The 18,917-nt window shown below is 39.5% G+C and overlaps 1 protein-coding gene across 10 annotated transcripts in view; it reads left to right on the forward strand.

Annotated features, from left to right (window-relative positions):
- Positions 1 to 18,917, forward strand: part of Alh (Alhambra) — a 338,473-nt gene that overhangs the window by 275,888 nt on the left and 43,668 nt on the right. The window lies entirely within an intron of this gene.

The raw sequence follows: 18,917 nt of genomic DNA on the forward strand, positions 1-18,917 counted from the left end.
CAATATTTTATTTGATCTTTTCATCTCCCACTATAGGCAAAACAAATCAGCTGTTCTTAACCCTTTCTTTAAATCCATTAAAGGTCCACCACCACCACAAATACCATTAAATTCCCTCTCCCCCAACCCGCCCTGAACCATTCCTTCTTCCCTCCCTTCCCGTCTCCTTCCACACTCACGTCATCCTTCCCCTCCCCCCTCCTCTCCTTTGCTGATCTATTCTGCGTGACACTCACTCACTCTGTCTGTTGCACACACTCCTGCAGCTTGTCCACAATTAGCGCAAGGTGAGTACCCGTTATTTTGCCCCGTTTCTCTTTGTTTTTCTCCTATAAGATTCTTTCGTGTTAATTCCGTTTTGTTCTTCAGGTTCTTAGGCTCCAACTGGGTTGAGACTACCTTACAAACAGCAGTTATTTACGCTACATAATAACTAGTCCAGCCTTCTCATCGTCAATTCTATACTGGTCATTTGGATTATTCCCTATGCGCCACTGTGGAACTTGCTTCTAGAACCGTCCAGAACACAAGAATTCACATAAGATTTCACTCGATTTTAAGTGTGCAACACAAGTTCAACCTTTATTCTAAGACTTTGTCATTAAGTGACTTAAATGACATCACAATGCTTTTATACTTCTATTAATTTTAATTTGTTCTGGCCACATTTACTGTAACATTGCATAAGGTTTTTACTTTAATTGTCATTCCATTACCATTCCATCCCCCCTTTTCATCCACATCATTTTATTTTAGAATATGTCTTTGTTTGTATTCTCGATCAGGCTGATGATGGTCCAAAAAATGGACCGAAACTAGTACCTACAATGTTTTAACAAACGTTAAATAATTTTAAGTATTGAGAAGGTGGAACAATAAAATTGTACTCATTTCTAAGTTAATCAAAAATTATTGTAAGATAACTAATGCAAGAAGACGTTGATATGTTGGTTGAAGTCGCTGCTGGGACGAGTATATCAAAGCGTTTGACTGATCTGTTTGACAGTCTCATGAAAGTGTGGTTCCTTTAGAAGATGTAGAACACCGTGGAAAAAAATTTGGTTACACTGTAATAAAACAAAAAATGAGCTTGACGGTGTCTGTTTAAATCGTACGTGAATCCCTAAGAAATATATGTTATGTAAAACGGATACTTACTCGTTCGCCATAAACTATGTCCGTCTTAAATGCATCAGCAGTGTTAATCTGTCCGGAGTTTTACATAACATATATTTCAATTTTCAGTAGTGTTTAAGAGGGGACCTTTGTTTATGATTTTAAGTATTTTCATGTCTTTTTCAATATTGGTGAAACTATGCTTGGAGTCTTGTAAGTGTTGTCCTATGGCGGAGAATCTATTGTATTTAATGGCTTTATCCACCTTGATCAGTACTTCAACCCAAATTTCAACTTAAACGACATTTCTGAAATACCAAATATCCTTTTCAACTTCCTAATTCTTCTCACAAATTCTAAATTTCAAAACCCCAATTCTATTTTCCATGCCTTACAAAGTTCCTACCCACATTTTCTACCTCCAATAACCCACCCTCCTAACCCACCCTAAACTACCCCTCCTTCATCTCCCTACCTTATCCTTCCTCAACACCATTTAATCTTCAATTTCTTTCACTCTTCTCTTTTTTCCACTATTCCTCTTCCTCTATTAATTTATTCTATCTTTTCTCCACAAAAAAAAAAAAAATTCATTTCCACCTTCAGTTCGATTTTTCTCATCCATACTCAACTCCTGCCTTACGCCGATTTTGACTACTTCAATCTAGACCTGAATTTTTTACGTTTTAAAAATTGCGCACTGTGCAGATACATTTTCATTTGTTTCCGGTATTGCGCTTTTTACTATATTTTTTTCTCTTCACAATTGTTTTTTCACGTCAACTGTTCTAAGAATTCTATAGGAGCACAATTACTTACTCAATTATATTGAATTGTATTATATTTATCTATATACTTATTTTCCCGCAACCAAGGAAAATAACTGGATGTCAAGCTATTCTCCATTTTACTTTGGCGTTTGAAACCACAGTGCCTGATATTGAATGTGTCGCGCTGATCACCGGGAGCTGGCAAGTTGCTTCAATGAATCTGCTCGTCTTCAACTCCTACACGAATATGGACCTTCGTATGTGTTCGATTGTGATGTGACTTTATGCCTGACAGTGTTTAAATAACTGGCTTTGAACAGTTCTCTGCTATTCGTAATCATTGTGGGACTTTGCCTAGCGCTGCGTGTGCCTTGCTCCCGCTAAGAGAATTGCGCACTGTTTTTCTTTTGAATGACTTGTATTTTACTTCTTCTAAGTTTTACAGTGTCTACCCCCGTTCATTTCCTTTTCATATTGCCTCTTCTACTGATCCTATGCATTGTTTTCCATTTCTTAATCGGCTGATGATGACCTGGACTAGGGTCGAAACCGGTACCATTTCTAATTATTATTAAATGAGAATGTAATTCTCTACATTTCTTATTCTTTGGTATTGAATAGGTGGAATCTCCTTATCAATTATTTCAATTTTAATTCTTGTCTAGCTTGTTGGAATCTCTCAGTGCCTTCTCTTGTTCTTCGCTGCAGTGTTTTTTCTCTTGCTTCATTATGCCTTAACACGTTCGCGGCCAGTGACGACACACATGCGTCATGACTCCACTTTCACTCAGTGCCGATGATGAGACACATGCGTCACACTCCACGCCATATATTAAAGCTTGTATTTCTGCCAATATGTATGTAAACAAACAGGCCTCTTATCTGTGCATTGTTAAGGTGTTACTAAACACATGCGCCATCCGGGCATCAGATCAGTTATTAGTTACAGTCTATGTAGCCATTAAAAGTGCGCTGCATACATTTCTGCGATGTCAGGAGAGAACGGTGAAGTTTCAGAACTTTCTCACCAACTTTCTTAGCAGGATAAAGAGGCGATTTGCAATTAGTGATGATAGCCTGGAAGCTCTCCTGATCGCTAGTGACAGTGACATTGATAGTGACGACATTGCTGACAGTGTGAAAAGTGACTGTAGCCACCTGAGTGAGAATTTTAATCACGGATGTGTGTGTCGAGTGTCTACTCCCAATTCTCACACTACAGAAGATGAGGAAGACGTAAGTAATATCTCATCTCCAAATCTCCCACCAAATAACATGGGCAATATTTCAGGGGTCACTTCTTGGAGTTCAGATTCGTCCTCAAAGAAACAAATAAACTTTATTGGTCGGCCGGGAATGAAGGTTCCACTGCCAAGTGACGTGAAACCTATTGATTATTTTCACTTGCTTGCAGATGACAACTTGCTGAATAGCATTGTGATTGAATGTAACGCATTTGTAGAAGAGTTTTTGCGAGGAAATATCACTGAAAAGTCAAGGATTACGGACTGGTACGTTATCACTGTGGATGAGTTCCGTGTATTTTTAGGTCTTATGTTTCACATGGGTGTTGTGCAAGTGTTTCGTATTAGGGATTACTGGAAAACCCACAGGTTTTTCAACATTCCATGTTTTAGGAACTACATGAATAGAAATAGATTTCTACTTCTACTGAAATGCCTCCATTTTGCAAGAAACCCAGCTGAGGGAGATCCAAAACCAACAGATCGTTTGTATAAAATACGACCAATGATCGAGTATTTCAGTGATAAAATGAAAGAGATTTACGAACCTGGTAGGGAGCTGTGTATTGACGAATCCATGGTGTTGTGGCGTGGTAGGCTGATGTTTCGTCAATACATAAAAATTAAGATTGCATAAATACGGCATCAAGCTCTATATGCTCACGGAGCCGGATGGAACAGTTATAAATTTTACTGTCTACACCGGGATGACGGACGACTAAGGTGGGAAAGGTCACGCTGCAAATGTAGTGCTCCATCTTATTCAAGGCCGGCTAAATTTAGGACATGCACTCTATATGGACAATTTCTTTAATAGCGTTTCTTTATCTGCTACTCTTCTCAGTAATGGGACACATTCTACTGGTACGCTCAGAGTTGGCAGGAAGGAAACACCAGCCAGCATAGTTGAGAACAAACTAAAAGTTGGCGAAGTTGTCTGCTCTTATGCTAACGGCATAGTCGTGGGAAAGTGGCGGGATAAGCGTGAGGTACGATTCATTTCCACAGAATATGAGTTTGACATGGTGGAGGTCAGCAATAAGAGAGGGGCCAAAAAACTGAAGCCTAAAGCAATAGTGGAGTATAATGGACATATGTCAGACACAGATCACCATGACCAAATGATTTCCTACTATCCTTTCACAAGAAAACAACGAAGTGGTATCTAAAACTAGGAATTCATGTGGTTGAAATAATATAATACAATTCCTACATGGTCTATAACAAATTCTCTGTAAGGAAGGTATCACTCTACGACTTTCAACTGGCGATAATTGAGGAGTTATTACCAGCTGACTACAGGCCACCCTTTCGTAGGCTCCAAAAATCTCACACTGCCTGTAAAAGTGCGGCTAAGGAGAATGAACGTAGGCTGAGGAAACGGTGCAAACAGTGTTACGAAGAGGGGCGGTGCATTGAGAAATGTTTCCCTATAGCTTTCTTTCTTCATTTCATCTCTTTGCAGTGTCTGTACATCAAACTTCAAAGACTTCTTACCCTTTGTTCTTAATATTGGCTATTCTCTGTCTGTACTTCATTATCAGAAGGTAGTGGTCATAGTCTGCATCTGCCCCCCTCTTTATCCTGACGTTCATAACGTCCGACCCGTGTCTTCGGTCGATAAGAACGTGATCGATCTGATTCTCTGTCTCTCCATCGGGGGATTTCCAGTTACCTTGTGAATATTCTTCCGTGGGAAGTACGTACTGGAGATCGTCATCTCATGTGCTATTCCGAAGTCTACGAGCCGAAGTCCGTTTAAAGTTAAAAACTTCATGATTGTTCCGTATTGAATAGAGAAATAAGAAGATGTACAATATTATAGGGAAGGATCCACCTTTCAATACTCCATAGTAAAAAGTAGTTACAACCTGTTTATTGGGACCGGTTTCAACACATTTCAAGTGTCATCATCAGCCAATTAGCGAAGATCTTAAAACAACTAATATATTGAACACAGGCAAAATATTAACATTGTATCATATCGTAGCAATTCCGTTATCATTACTTTCCATGTGGACGTTATGCAGTCCAATCGTTGGTCTAAATGCTTCTTCTCTTCCTACTTAGCATTCATGTCTCCGAGAACAATCTTAACATCATGTCTTGGAGCTGCCTCATATTCTTTCTCAAGTACACTGTAGAATTCATCTTTCACATCTTCGCTTGAGTCTTCCTAGGCGCATGAGCACAGAATACTGTTCTGTTAAACAGGGAGAACTTTAAGCGTAGGGCACACAGTCTCTCATTCATGGGTTTGAATCCCAGAACCGCTTGCTTCACATCATTTGCTACCATGAATCCTGTTCCCAGCTGGTTTTTATCACCCCCACTGAAGAAGATGGTGTAATTTCTCGAGTCCATAATATCCGCACCTTTCTACCTGATTTCTTGCAGTGCAGCAACTGACACCTTATAATTCTTTAAAATTTCCTTCAGATTCCTAAAGGCTCCCTCTCGGTACAGGCTTAGCACATTCCAGGTTCCAAAAATAACATCTCGTTTTCCTTTTCCTCGCTTAGTCTTACTCAATTTATCCATCTGGCTATCTCTGTAGGTAAGTCTCGTAACAAGGTTTTTTCACGTGGCTGGGGTGTTAGCCCTGCGCACAACCCCCAACCTGGAGGACCAGGGAACCTTCTTTCTGGGTTACCATACCATAGCCGAGAACATCCTGTTTTAAGGCGCCGGATACTCGCCCTCACCCATCTCCTTAGGGAGTAGGATTTGCTGCTTACGTCAGTAGGTGAACCCTCCAACTCGATGGCTAAGGAGCGCGAGTGTACTTACTGTGGGTGTAGTGAGGCATTGAGGGGTATGAGGGAGGAGTTGGAAAGTTTGAGAGAGATAATTAGGATTCTCACAGAAGACAGGAAGGAAGATAGGACTCCCTCAAACAATGTACAGGTTACAGTAGGTGTACAAGAGGGAGGGGAAGGAAAGGGAGGAGTTGTAGAAGACAGGTGGTCTAATGTTCTAAGGGGAAGGAGATTGCAGGCTAAGGGCTCTATTCAGGATCAGAATTCAGGACAGGTGTCTGTGCGAAATCGGTACGAGTCACTCCAGGTAGAACAACAGAGGGAAGATGAGGGACAGGGAACTGTTGGTGATATGTGTGGAAGTAGGAGGAAGGGAAAAGGTAGAGTAGAGGATAGGAAAAGACAGGTGGAACAGGGTCATGGGAAGGAGAAAAGGGAGGAGGAAGTAGCTTCTGTAGCTATCAGGAAAGATAGGGCTGACCAGGAGGGGAGGGGATCAAATGAGGTGGGTAGGGTTGAGGCTCTGGTCATGGGGGATTCCATCGTTAGACACGTGGGGAAAGTGTGTGGAGGAAAGGGTACCAGGGTAGAGTGTTATCCAGGAATTAAGTTGAGGCAGATGTTGAGGAAAGTAGAAGAGAGGGAGGAGGGGAAGGAGAAGGTGGTAGTGTTTCACGTTGGTACCAACAACGTAAGGCAAGCTGATATAAGTACCAACGTAGTTGGAGATGTATGGGATCTGGTAAATGCAGCACGGGTGAAGTTTAAGAAAGCGGAGACTGTTATTAGTGGAATACTGTGTAGAACGGATACTGACTGGAGGGTGATTGGGGATTTAAATGAGACTATGGAGTGGGTATGTGGGAAACTGGGAGTGAAATTTCTAGATCCTAATGGGTGGGTAGGAGATAGGGATCTGCGCTCAGATGGCCTTCATTTAAACCGCAGTGGTACGTATAAGTTAGGAAATTTGTTTGGAAGGGTAATAGGGAGGTACATTCAGGGAAACGGGATGGCCTAGGGAGCGGTGATAAGGGAACAGGGAACTGGAAATCAAGTAGGGATGATAAAATTGTTAGTGTTGAACTGTAGAAGTATTGTAAGGAAAGGAATAGAAAATTAAGTAATTTAATAGATATATATTTACCAGATATTGTAATAGGAGTTGAATCATGGCTGAGAAATGATATAATGGATGCAGAAATTTTCTCACGGCACTGGAGTGTGTATCGTAGAGATAGGATAGGAAGGGTGGGAGGGGGAGTGTTCATTCTGGTGAAAGAAGAATTTGTAAGCTACGAAAAAGTTAAAGATGAGACACATGAAGTTCTAGGTGTAAGGCTCATTTCTAAAGATAATAGGCAACTTGATATATTTGGAGTGTACAGATCGGGAAAGGGTAGCACTGATGCAGATTCGGAATTATTTGATAGGATAGTCGGCTATGTGGGAAACGACATGGAAAGAAATGTGATTGTAGCGGGAGATCTGAATTTGCCAGATGTCAGTTGGGAAGGAAATGCGAACGACAGGAAGCATGACCAACAAATGGCAAATAAGTTAATATGGGAAGGACAGCTGATTCAGAAAGTGATGGAACCAACCAGAGGGAAAAATATCCTGGATGTGGTGCTGATAAAACCAGATGAGCTCTATAGGGAAACTGAAGTAATAGATGGTATTAGTGATCATGAAGCTGTTTTTGTGGTAGTTAAAAATAAATGTGATAGAAAGGAAGGTCTTAAAAGTAGGACTGTTAGGCAGTACCATATGGCTGATAAAGCAGGCATGAGGCAGTTTCTAAAAAGGAATTATGATCGGTGGAAAACGGTAAATAAAAATGTAAACAGACTCTGGGATGGGTTTAAAGAAATTGTTGAGGAATGCAAAAAACAGGTTTGTACCATTAAGGGTGGTAAGGAATGGTAAAGACCCACCTTATTATAATAGAGAAATAAAGAGACTAAGAAGGAGGTGCAGACTGGAAAGAAATAGAGTTAGAAATGGCTGTGGAAGTAAGGAGAAATTGAAGGAACTTACTAGAAAATTGGATCTAGCAAAGAAGGCAGCTAAGGATAACATGATGGCAAGCATAATTGGCAGTCATACGAATTTTAGTGAAAAATGGAAGGGTATGTATAGGTATTTTAAGGCAGAAACAGGTTCCAAGAAGGAGATTCCAGGAATAATTAATGAACAAGGGGAGTGTGTATGTGAGGATCTTCAAAAGGCAGAAGAATTCAGTCAGCAGCATGTAAAGATTGTTGGTTACAAGGGAAATGTCGAGATAGAGGAGGAGACTAAGGCCAAAGAAGTAATAAAATTTACATATGGTAACAATGACATTTACAATAAGATACAAAAGTTGAAAACTAGAAAAGCGGCTGGAATTGATCAGATTTCTGGGGATATACTAAAGACAATGGGTTGGGATATAGTACCATATCTGAAGTACTTATTTGATTATTGTTTGGTCGGAGGAGCTATACCAGATGAATGGAGAGTTGCTATAGTAGCCCCTGTGTATAAAGGAAAGGGTGATAGACATATAGCTGAAAATTACAGGCCAGTGAGTTTGACATGCATTGTATGTAAGCTTTGGAAAGGCATTCTTTCTGATTATATTCGACATGTTTGCGAAATTAATAACTGGTTCGATAGAAGGCAATTCGGTTTTAGGAAAGGTTATTCCACTGAAGCTCAACTTGTAGGATTCCAGCAAGATATAGCAGATATCTTGGATTCTGGAGGTTAAATGGACTGTATCGCGATTGACCTGTCTAAAGCATTTGATAGGGTGGATCATGGGATGCTACTGGCAAAAATGAGTGCAATTGGACTAGACAAAAGAGTGACTGAATGGGTTGCTATATTTCTAGAAAATAGATCTCAGAGAATTACAGTAGGTGAAGCTTTATCTGACCCTGTAATAATTAAGAGGGGAATTCCTCAAGGCAGTATTATCGGACCTTTATGTTTTCTTATATATATAAATGATATGAGTAAAGGAGTGGAATCGGAGGTAAGGCTTTTTGCGGATGATGTTATTCTCTATTGAGTAATAAATAAGTTACAAGATTGTGAGCAACTGCAACGTGACCTCGAAAATGTTGTGAGATGGACAGCAGGCAACGGTATGATGATAAACGGGGTTAAAAGTCAGGTTGTGAGTTTCACAAATAGGAAAAGTCCTCTCAGTTTTAATTACTGCGTTGATGGGGTGAAAGTTCCTTTTGGGGATCATTGTAAGTATCTAGGTGTTAATATAAGGAAAGATCGTCATTGGGGTAATCACATAAATGGGATTGTAAATAAAGGGTACAGATCTCTGCACATGGTTATGAGGGTGTTTAGGGGTTGTAGTAAGGATGTAAAGGAGAGGGCATGTAAGTCTCTGGTAAGACCCCAACTAGAGTATGGTTCCAGTGTATGGGACCCTCACCAGGATTACCTGATTCAAGAACTGGAAAAAATCCAAAGAAAAGCAGCTCGATTTGTTCTGGGTGATTTCCAACAAAAGAGTAGCGTTACAAAAATGTTGCAATGTTTGGGTTGGGAAGAATTGAGAGAAAGAAGAAGAGCTGCTCGACTAAGTGGTATGTTCCGAGCTGTCAGCGGAGAGTTGGCGTGGAATGACATTAGTAGACGAATAAGTTTGAATGGCGTTTATAAAAGTAGGAAAGATCACAATATGAAGATAAAGTTGGAATTCAAGAGGACAAACTGGGGCAAATATTCATTTATAGGAAGGGGAGTTAGGGATTGGAATAACTTACCAAGGGAGACGTTCAATAAATTTCCAATTTCTTTGAAATCATTTAGGAAAAGGCTAGGAAAGCAACAGATAGGGAATCTGCCACCTGGGCGACTGCCCTAAATGCAGATCAGTATTGATTGATATTGATTTCTCAGTATTTACCATAGACACCCACTCGGCATTGGTGCCCACACCGAGACTCAATAACCAGCCATTGACCCTCCTCCTTTGTCCAGGCTTGGGACTGGCGCTGGGATTTCTGTGGTATCTCCCAGTGGTGGAGTTTGTTTTAATATTAAATAAAAAAAGGGCGAAATATGTCCCTTTAAATTTAGTAATTTCTATGTTTATTAACCACATAACCGTGGAATTAATTGTATTGAATAGGTGGTGTAATAAAAATACTCCTTTTGTAAATTTAGTAAGGCATACCACTTAGCCGAGCAGCTCGTCTTCTTTCTCCCAATTCTTCTCAGCCCAAACATTTTTGTAACGCTACTCTTTTGTCGCAAAATCACCCAGAACAAATTGAGCTGCTTTTCTTTGGATTTTTTCCAGTTCTTGAATTAAGTAATCCTGGTGAGGGTTCCATACACTGGAACCGTACTCTAGATGGGGTCTTACCAGAGACTTATATGCCCTCTCCTTTACATCTTTACTACAACCACTAAACACCCTCATAACCATGTGCTGAGATCTGTACCTTTTCTTTACAATCCCATTTATGTGATTACCACAATGAAGACCTTTCCTTATATTAACACCTGCTGTCCATCTCTCAACATTGAGGTCGTGTTGCAGTTGCTCACAATCTTGTAACTTATTTATTACTCTATACAGAATAACATCATCCGCAAAAAGTCTTACCTCTGATTCCACTTCTTTACTCATATCATATATATATATATATATATAAGAAAACATAAAGGTCCAATAATACTGCCGTGAGGAATTCCCTTCTTAATTACTACAGGGTCAGATAAAGCTTTGCCTACTCTAATTCTCTGAGCCTATTTTCTAGAAATATAGCAACCCATTCAGTCACTTTTGTCTAGTCCAATTGCACTCATTTTTGCCAGTAGTCTCCGATGATCCACCCTATCAAATACTTTAGACAGGTCAATCGTGATACAGTCCATTTGACCTCCTGAATCCAAGTTATCTGCTGTATGTTGCTATATCTATATACATAATAATGTACTGAAATTAATAACATCAGTAATTGAAGTAAGTACGGTAATTAAAGACAATAAAGTATAGGTGGGCATTCATGTCATTCAGACAATCGCAAAGGGACTTTTTATAATTGAGATTGCCTATGCCTAACAATACAAAGATTCCTAGTCAATAATAGCTGATAGTAAACAATTAAATTCCATGACATTCTTCCACACAAGTTCCAAATGTGAATTTTACAGTTAAGAATGGCTTCCATCATCCAGTCTGAATACAAAATACCATTAACCTAGAGAACCTGTGCTGCTCTGCAGCATTCATTATAAATAGGTCAGATAACATGTCTTGATATAAAAGTGCTCCATGCGCTGCCCGGGTATGTTTTGAATGTTTACTTTCAGGATTTGTATTACCTTTTAATTATGTGTCAAGTGAATGTTTGTACATTTCTTTATTGTGACGATTGATATTTTACTAACTATTTTGTAGTCCTAGAGTTATTGTTGTGTGTTTAATTTAAAATTGTAGATGATTTTGTTTTGGGTGGAACTTTGTCCTTGTGGCAGCCAATATTCCGTGGGATGTAGTCGATCCTTTCAAATAATAATAATAAAAATAATTAATTGTAGCCTATGTGTTTACATGTGTGAGCTTGCATTCGGGAGATAATGAGTTCGAACCGCACTGTCAGCAGCCCTGAAGTGGTTTTCTGTTGTTTCCCATTTTTACACCAGGCAAATGCTAGGGCTATACCTTAATTAAGGCCAAGGCTGCTTCCTTCCCACTCCTAGGCCTTTCCTGTCCCATCATCGCCATAAGACCTATCTGTGTTGGTGCAGTGTAAAGCCAATTGAAAAAAAAATATACAGTAAAACCTCGTTAAGGGAAAAAGAACGTGTAAAGCGAGAAAACATACTATTGAATACACGAATAAAAACTATCCAACAGGGATATGGAAACACTAGATATGATTTTTTCTGACATAATGGGATTTTACATCGTATATCTATGGGTACATTGAAAACTCTATGAGAAGAGAGTATTAAAAGGTGTGAAAAATAAGAGAGAACAAATATGAAAACTTATTCCACTGGGGCTGGTAAAATAATAGTGCACTGAAGAGAGTTTAAAACACCAAACAACAAATATAAAAACATTTAAATGGGTCCCATAAAAAAATCAGAGTATTATTGCAGGTCACACTCTTTCTGAAACAAATGTTAGAAGAAGCCTGTTATTTCGGTCCAGTTGGTTATTAAACATTATTTTTCTGATCACAGACTTAGACAATGACTTGGAGGTTATACACGGCCATGTGCGATTGCAACAGAATGACTTTGGACGCCATTTTGAATCAAACTAAACTTCGACCGTCAAGACCGATTTGAGTGATCGAATTGAACCTGGAAGATGCGAGTTTCAACATTCATACCAATTCTGAGCACTTAAAAGATGCAAGTCGATTTGCTGACAGACTTTAATTTTGTCTTCATTAGTAAGGAATTTCACGAGTTTTCCCGTATCCATAATTAGACTATCACAAGACAAATATGCACCACACTGGTCAACTTCACACGATTATGTTCCAGATGTAGGCTATGGCACGACAAATATTCGCTACCCTTCACTGAACAACTAAACACAAAATACATTTCTAACTTCTGAATGGAATGTGAAATACAAGCACAAACAGGCTTATTGTGTTATTCTGTAGTTTCACTGCTAACCGGCAAGCAAAACTGGGCATTTCTGAGGCTAACGGCTTGCTCCCCAAAGGTGCAATTTGTGAAGTTTAAGAATTCAAAGCCTTTTCCCGTTATCACGCAACCACGGCGAGGGCTCTTACCCGAATTGAAAATCTTGTTCCTTCTACTGAGGATGACAAATAACATTTTCAGGGCTACGAAAAATGTGATCGTACTAAGCAGTAATAGCAAAAATTTGTGACGCGATAAGCCAGGTATTTTTATATAGATTTAATACGATGAGTATCGGAACTTCGAATTTGCGACACTCTGTGTTGCTTGCCAGTTAACAGCAAGATTGCTGAATAGCAGCCAGCGTGAGCCTGTTTGTGCTTGTATTTCACATTCCATTCAGAAAGTAGAAGTGTGGTTTGTGTTCAGTGGTACAGTGGATTGTAGCTAATATTTGTCACGTGATACGGTAGCCTATATCTGGATACATACATACATAATCATTTAAGACTGTTATGCCTTTCAGCGTTCAGTCTGCAGGCCTCTGTGAATTTACTAAATGTCGCCACAATCCTCTGTTTGCAACTGTGCTGTGGCCTCATTTAGTTCTATACCTCTTATCTTTAAATCGAGTCTAACCATCGTTGTCTTGGTCTCCCTCTACTTTTCTTACCCTCCATAACAAGTCCATTAATCTCCTAGGTAACTTATCGTCCTCCATTCGCCTCACATGACTCCACCACCAAAGCCAGTTTATGCGTACAGCTTCATCCATCAAGTTCATTCCTAAATTAGCCTTTATTCTCCTCATTCTGAGTAGCCTCCTCCTATTGCTCCCACCTGTTTGTACAGGCAATCATTCTCGCTACTTTCATGTCTGTTACTTCTAACTTATGAATAAGTTATCCTGAGTCCACCCAGCTTTCGCTCCTGTAAAGCAAAGTTGGTCTGAAAACAGACCGAAATAAAGATAGTTTCGTCTGGGAGCTTACTTCCTTTTTACAGAATACTGTTGATCGCCACTGCAAGCTCACTGCTTAGCTTTACTGCACCTTGATTCAATCTCACTTACTATATTACCATCCTGGGAGAACACAGAACCTAAACACTCGAAATTATCGACCTGTTCTAGCTTTGTATCACCAATCTGACATTCAGTTCTGTTGAATTTCTTACCTACTGACATCTATTTAGTCTTCAAGAGGCTAATTTTCATACCATACTCATTGCACCTATTTTCATGTGCCAAGATATTAGACTGCAGGCTTTCAGCACAATCTGCCATTAAGACCAAGTCGTAAGCATAGGCCAGACTGCTTACTACATTTCCTCCTAACTGAATCCCTCCCTGCCATTTTATACCTTTCAGCACATGATCCATCTAAACTACGAACAGCAAAGGTGAAAGATTACAGCCTTGTCTAACCCCTGTAAGTACCCTGAACCAAGAACTCATTCTACCATTAATTCTCACTGAAACCCAATTGTCAACATACCGTATAATCTCGAATACCACCCGCACTGTTTTTTTTTTTAAATATCGCTTCCAAAATTGATGCGGGTCTTATTTAAAATTTTGGGAAATTTTCTTTCCGAATGCACATAAATCGGGCATCACCGCCAGCACGGCTTGGCAACAACAATGCTCTCTCTGTTCACAGTATACACTACTTCCGCACTTGGCATCAGTCTCATGTGCGTTCTTGGAGTATCAACATGAATTCCACAAAAGCGTTTGTGATTTCTTACTGCGAGTGAGAAACTGAAAGTGGTTCAGGAAGCCGAAATGATTGGAAATCGTGCCGCCGGTAGGAAATTCGATATTGATGAGTCGTGTATTCGCGATTGGAGAAAGAAGAAAAATGTGCTATTAACATGTAGTGGTGATCGTAGAGCTTTTCGTGGACTGACTGTACAGTTTCCAGAAATGGGAAAAAACTTTATAAATATGTGATAGAATGGCAGGAATTGGGATATGGTGTGTCGACCGAAATGTGTCAGCTAAAGGCATTAGAGATCGCAAAGGAACTTTCATCGGAAGGGTTTAAGGTAAGCCGAGGATGGGTTTTTAATTTTTATGAAAGAATTGGGTTGTGTGTATGAAGGCGTACCTCAATTTCACAGCATCTTCCTGGTGCCTATGTTGAGGAAGTTATTGTCATTTCAGCGTCACATAATTCGGTTGTGGAAGGAAAGTGCATATTTGCTTTCCCAAATTGGCAGTGCAGTTCAGATGCCAGTCTACTTTGAAATGCCAGAGGATAGGACTGTGAATGTTAAGGGTGCAAAAAGTGTTACCATTAGAACAGGTGGTAATGTTGTGTATTCTCGCTGACGGAACCAAATTGCTGCCATACATTGTTCTCAAGTGAAAGATGCTTCCTAAAAATCTACCTGCTGGTGTTATAGTCAGATTTCAGAACTCCGGCTGGATGGACAGTTCACTTGTGGAAGACTGGGTAAAGTGTGTGTGGTAACGTCGCCCTGGTGCAGTATTGGGACAAAAGAGCTTGTTCTCGACAGTTACTGTGGCTACACAGCAGACGCTGTGAAGAAACATATCTTGGATGGGAAAACCGACCTAGCAGCCATTCCGGGCTGGATGACTTCTATGTTACAGCCGCTGGATATCTGTGTGAACCGTCCATTTAAAGCAGCCTTGAAACAGCTCTCTACAGAATGGATGGCAGCTGATAATCACACACTGACGCCAACTGGTCGCATTCAGCGCCCGGAAGTCAGCTGCTGTGTTTGTGGATTTTGACAGCATTGAATCGTATCCTTGGATGTCTCATACGGAAGAGCTTCAGGAAATCTAGCATTTCTAATGCTATGGATGGCAGCGATGACGACATTTTGTGGGAAGGTGATGGTGATGAAAATTTCGAAGTTGGTACTGATGATGATGATAATGATGATTGAACTTGCTGGATGGAAATGTTTGTTTAGAAAATACAAATAAAAGTAATCATTTGATGTGTGTTAGTAAATATTGTAAATAATTTTGACTTCACTTGTTTTTTAAATTTTGTTCTTTCAAAATAAGCGTGCGGGTCTTATTCGGTGGCGGGTTGTATTCTAGATTATACGGTAAATGCCTGTGATTGATTTTAACAATCTACCTTTAATTCCATAGTCGCCGAGCCTTGGTACCCTGTCATATGCATTCTCTAGATCTACAAAACATAAACACAAATGGAATCTGATCCTGTAAGCCCCTCTGTGGTCTGAAACCACACTGGTTTTTATCCAACTTCCTCTCAACTGATGATCGCACCCTTCCTTCCAAGATGCCAATGAATACTTTGTCTGGTATACCAATCAATGAGATACCTCGATAGTTATTGCAATTCTTCCTGTTCCCTTGCTTATGGATAGGTGCAATTACTGCGTTTATCCAATCTGAAGGTACCTTGCCTACACTCCATGCTAATCTTACTACTCTATGAAGCCATGTCATCTCTGCCTTCCCACTATACTTTACCATTTCAGGTCTAATTTCATCTCTTCCTGCTGCTTTATGACAATGGAGTTCATTTACCATCCTTTCCACTTCCTCAAGCGTAATTTCACCATCATTCTCCTCCTCCCCATGAGCTTGGCAGTTCGCAGCACCATCAGGAAGATTTCCTTTTACGTTGAGAAGATGTTCAAAATATTCCCTCCACCTCTCCAGTGATTCCCTGTGATTTATTACAAGTTCACCTGAATTACTCAAAACACTGTTCATTTCCTTTTTCTCTCCCTTCCGAAGATTCTTTATTACTGTCCAGAAATAATCATGTGAAATTGAGTAGTGTGATGCTTATTTGTCTTCTGACAGCCTAGTTATGGACGTGGAAAATGTGAAATTCCTTAATAATTTGATGAAGACAAAATTAAAACCTCATAAGTTATGTATTTCATTATGGTTCATGTTGACATTTGATCACTATCAAAGGGTAGAGAAACGTCCACCTATTCAGTACCATTAGCTTAATATGGTGTCCTATATAATTGGTACTAGTTTCGACCCTACATACATTGGGTCATTTAGCTATGATCTAATTGGAAACATATGTTTACATACAACCAACACTAAAGAATACAATTTGGTATGTCTTAATTTAAAACCGTAGATTTTTATTGTAGTTTGTGACGATTTTAAACTGCGTGTTTTAGTTATTTTCAACGAAGGTGGCAGCCTTAGGCAGCCAATAGCAACACAGAAAATTGTGGCAAATCTTAGTTTTATCATAAGCGAAGGGTCTTTGGAATCTTTACCAAAATACAGGTTATCTGCGTAATATCCACGTATATCATTAATTTGCAGTAAGAACTAACCTTATAGGTGTTCAATTATTCTGAGATGTAAAGAAAAGTGAAACAAAATGACAAAATTCACTCTTTCTATTTTCATTGCGTATATCGTGGTTACAATATTTCGATGCCGTTATGTATAATATGAGAATGTCCGGCTCCATGGCTAAATGGTTAGCGCTTGTTGGTCTTTGGCCCAAGGGGTCCTGATGAGGCCAGAGATTTTAACTTTCTTAGAAGTATTCTTATTTACAGGTATTAGAACATCGTGGCTCGGGCGATGTCAGAGGTTAGAAATTCAACATGACGCGGCTCGGACAATGTCAGGGGTTAGAAATTCAACACTGCAAGTCTCGGACGATGTTACAGCGTGGCTGCCAACTTAAAAACTAGTTACAAGATCAGGTTAGCAGAAAGATTATTGGTGTGACTTGGTTAGGTCTGGCTTGTAACAAGACAATTGGGCAGGGGGCAACAAAGTGGTCAACAGGCATCTAGCATCCCACACACTCCACAAGGTACGATGGGATTAATCGCCCTGTGACTAATTAAGAAGTACCTGGCGCATGCCATGACGATTTTAAACTGCATGGTTTAGTTATTTTCAAGCGAAGGTGACAGCTCTAGCCAGCCAATAGCAACACAGAAAATTGTGGCAAATCTGAGTTTTTACAGTGCCTTCATTTTAATTCCTGTAAATATGAATACTTCTCCGGTCTGTTAGTGGGTCGTAGCGAAGCATTGGTGCCAGGAGACTCGTAGTGAGGTTGCGCGTCACTAACCTGCGCACAGCACTCCAGCTTATAAGATCGTTGCTCAAGGCAAGCAACTCGGAATCACTCAAACATTCTCTCATACCAGGTTGCTGCTATTCTATGCTAGAGTATTGCGCTGTCGCTTTAAATTTTTTTAAATGTGCATATATTTTTCTTACATACGATCGATCAGTGCAGGAAAATTGTGGCCAAGGACAGATTTTTGTGACGATCAGTGCAATAAAACGATAGTTTGAGGAACAATAGATGCGGGGAAATTCAACGTTGGTTTATATGAAATATTTTTCGGACCAAATAAATTGAATGATAAATATGGGAAAACTATAGTTCCGGAAATGATGCATCGAGGTTCTACTCTAGTTGAAAGAAAATACGGTTCATGTTTTATTGCTGGTATATTGAAATCCTCGTATTCCCTAACATTTTAATGAATCAAATGAATATCGGATAAAGAAGAAATAAGTAAATAAATAGTGTTTTCCTGTCTCCATACATCCTAATTGCTGTATTTTATGTTTTACCTCCATTGTAATTGCTGACCTTTCTTTTTCACTTTGTTATCCATGCATTTGTTTTTGTGCTTCGGCAGCATTCATTTCAACATGGTACCAAATTAATAGAGACTGTAACATAAGTGTTGAACAATGCACACGTTATGAGATAAGCAGCGAAGCTTATAAGCTGCTGATGACTGCAACCCAATCCTGTGTAGTGCTGTATGGTAGGACAGCTGCATAGGCATATTGATATGTGCTAACACAGGGTGTCATGAGTTCATGCTAGTACCAGCGTGCCATAAGCTTTCTCACCTGCAAGCTAGTTCTCAGAATTTTGAAGAATTTTCCTGAGTTATGAAAGTTGACTCAAATCACAACTGACATAGCTTGAGGTGTTGCTGTTAATGAGAAATGTTTTAGATATTAAATTCAAACGCAGCCCTGACGTTATGTTTCAGTTATGAACCACTTTTGAAATGGCAACCAGTATTATGTACATATTTACTTAATAATTGTTGTATGTTTCTTGGAAGGAATATCAGCCGATGACCTAGATGTTAGGTCCCTTTAAACAACAAGCAGAAGGATAATCTTTGAAAATTGAAGTCATATTCAGCTGTATTGATTAATTAATCTTAGATAAAGGAAAATATTCTTACAGCCAATCGGTACCACTAAATACTTCATATTTATTCCAGGAGATATGTTTCCCCATCTTTAAAGGCTTCTTCTGCGCATAAACTTTTGACCATCAACTTATACATTAGCATAGTTCTCATATTTTAAAGACTGAGTACATTCTAAATAAAGTTATTAAATCATGATA

The sequence above is a fragment of the Anabrus simplex genome, chromosome 6, assembly GCF_040414725.1.
Source record: "Anabrus simplex isolate iqAnaSimp1 chromosome 6, ASM4041472v1, whole genome shotgun sequence".
NCBI lineage: Eukaryota > Metazoa > Arthropoda > Insecta > Orthoptera > Tettigoniidae > Anabrus > Anabrus simplex.